General features: G+C 41.7%; 1 pseudogene; it reads right to left on the reverse strand.

Annotated features, from left to right (window-relative positions):
- Positions 1–374: 374 nt before the first annotated feature.
- On the reverse strand, positions 375–1694 carry LOC116898573 (annotated as a pseudogene).
- Between the last annotated feature and the right edge of the window lie 1017 nt (positions 1695–2711).

Genomic DNA, 2711 nt, shown 5'->3' on the forward strand with positions numbered 1-2711 from the left:
GAATCACCTGGAAGCTCACCGTCCAACTTGCCCACGGTGTGGCAGAAACAAGAACCCCTACTTCGTTCAGCCCCTGCTCTGGTCCACGATTTTTTGTTAATTTCATTATTCCTAAAAAAACAAGAAAAAAAAAAAGAGTCATATGACCTGTCTTCAAGAGCTGGAAAAGCAGATGAGACAGGGCTGTGGTTTTTTGTTTGTTTGTTTTTGTTTTTGTTTTTGATTCACTGTAATTTGTAACTTTATTAAGAAGGAACCGATGTCAGCACTGCTATGTAAACAATGACAAAGATCAAGGGAAACACATCAGGGATCATGTAGACAGCAATATACATTGTCCTTTCTATAATCAATGTATGATAGTTAAGGAAACTTTAATCCTTATTAAGCAAACAGTTTTGCACATACTTCCTTCTCTTTATCATTTGTTTGACTTGAAACAATTCTACGGGGATAGCTTTATCTCCTGGGCTCTCTCCTGCGCCTTCTTAAGATCGGCCAATGCTTGATCATATTCTTTCAATCCCTGCCATCCTTGTGCTTTTCCATACAGTGCTTTAGTGTTTGAAGGGCCCAGTTCAAGAGCCTCCAAGCAACTGTCAAATTGCCCCCTGACAATTTGACATCTTCAATTGACAAGCACCAATATTCAGCACACAACTTAAGGCAGTCTGTATATATCAGCTTTCTCAGTAACAGCTTCTGAACTATTCACGTACCTTAAAACCTTTGCATATTTTTTAATAGCCATCTCCCGTTCTGAGACTTGTAAAAACTATTTCTAATGTTTTAAAGTCTTCAGATATTAATAAAATTTTATCTACATCTTTTAAGTCTATATCTGCATCCTCGGGGAAATCTGGATGACAGTCACCAGAGCCATCTTTGGGGAACATTCCTCAGCCATCTCCTTCTTTCAATTCTCCACATTCTGTAATAACACAGAGTTTGACAGGTTCACCATTCACTTCTACATTGTCAAGCATCCTTGCCACACCGTGTCCTTTCATTACTTGACCAAATACCACACGTTTCCCATCCACATGAGGAGTTGGAACTTTTGCGATAAAGAACTGAGAACCATTTGCATTGGGGCCTGCATTTGCCAAGTTCAGTCAACCCTCCCAGTCATGCTTATGATGAAAGTTCTCATCTGCAAATTTTTAACTGTAAATACTTTCTCCACCTGTCCCATTCTGATATGAGAAGTCTCCACCCTGAATCATAAATTTTTTTTTTTTATTTTTATTTTTATTTTTATTTTTTAAAAGATTTATTTATTTATTTTATGCACATAAGTAACTGTAGCTGTCTTCAGACACACCAGAAGAGGACATCAGATCTCATTACAGATGGTTGTGAACCACCATGTGGTTGCTGGGAATTGAACTCAGGACCTCTGGAAGAACAGTCAGTGCTCTTAACTACTGAGCCATCTCTCCAGCCCGAATCATAAATTTCTTAATAATTCGGTGGAAAAGCCATCCTTTAAAATGCAGAGGTTTCCCAGCTGTGGATCCAGTGCCCTTTTCTCCTGTACATGGTGCATGAAAATTTTCTGCAGTTTTAGGAACAATATCTGCAAACAATTCTGAAACAATTTGTCCAACTCTCTCCCTGCCGATGTCCACATCAAAGAAGACTTGCGGGTTCTTGGAATTGGAGGGCTTGGCTGCTGGGGATGAGTGGGTCATCTTCACTGCAGGCACTGGAAAGCAGGACACTAGTGCCTCATGTATGAGACAGGGCTGTTTTGAATGTGAACAGTGCTCCTGAAATGCCTGGATAAAAAGGCTTGCCCCCTGGGGGATGCTGTGGATTTTCAGAAGGTGTGACTTAAAGGAAAGTCTCTAGGCCTTTGGGGACATGTCCTCAAATGGTTTCCTTCCTTCCTGTTTTATCGCTCCAGATGTGTCAACATGCTTAGATTTGTGCCCTTGCCATGGCTACGTATGGTCCCCACCAGACTCCAAAGTGATGGGGCCGGTTGATCTCACTGAGCCTTGGCCTCCCCATTTGTGGGTTTATTTTGTTCTTCTTCAGAAGGAGACTGTAGCTTTCCCCCTCCTCCTCAAACCTTAACACAACTGACTCCGTGATGGTAGTACTAGTCAAGCCACAAACTCAGTGCTTAGACAGCATCACCTGCCAAAACTAAAACAGACCTAATTTATCAATGCCATAGTTCCGGGGAAGTCTCTAGCTGTGCTGACCTTACTTTTTGGCCTCTACAGTTGTGATTCTAGCTAGCTGCTCTTTTTAATTGAAGTAGGTCAACCCAGAATACAGTTTTTGTGCATAAAGACTTTCAAGTGAGTGAAAGCTTACAGTGAGAAAGGCTTAGTGCTACCCCAGGATCCCAAACATCCAGTGTAGCTGCTGGCTGGGCTAATAAAAACTTTCTCTTGGCTTAAACCCATGTCCTAGTCTTCTCTGGTGTATACCCCACAAGAGAGACTGCTCCAGGCCCTTTGCTGTAGCATTTAGAAACAGAATCCTGCAGGTAGCAAACACTTTGAAAATTATACCATAGCCCACAACTGTGAGATCCATTCAATAAAGACATCTTGTCTTATAAGTAAGTCTGTCAGAAGCACCGCCGGACTTGACTGTGGAGGTGATTAGATTTAGAATCAAGTAAGGAGCAGGCGTTTAGATGTCCTGTAACACCATTTCCAAGGAGGATTGATGGACAAGGATGAGCCTCATCC

This window comes from Rattus rattus, chromosome 4 (assembly GCF_011064425.1).
Source record: "Rattus rattus isolate New Zealand chromosome 4, Rrattus_CSIRO_v1, whole genome shotgun sequence".
Taxonomy (NCBI): domain Eukaryota; kingdom Metazoa; phylum Chordata; class Mammalia; order Rodentia; family Muridae; genus Rattus; species Rattus rattus.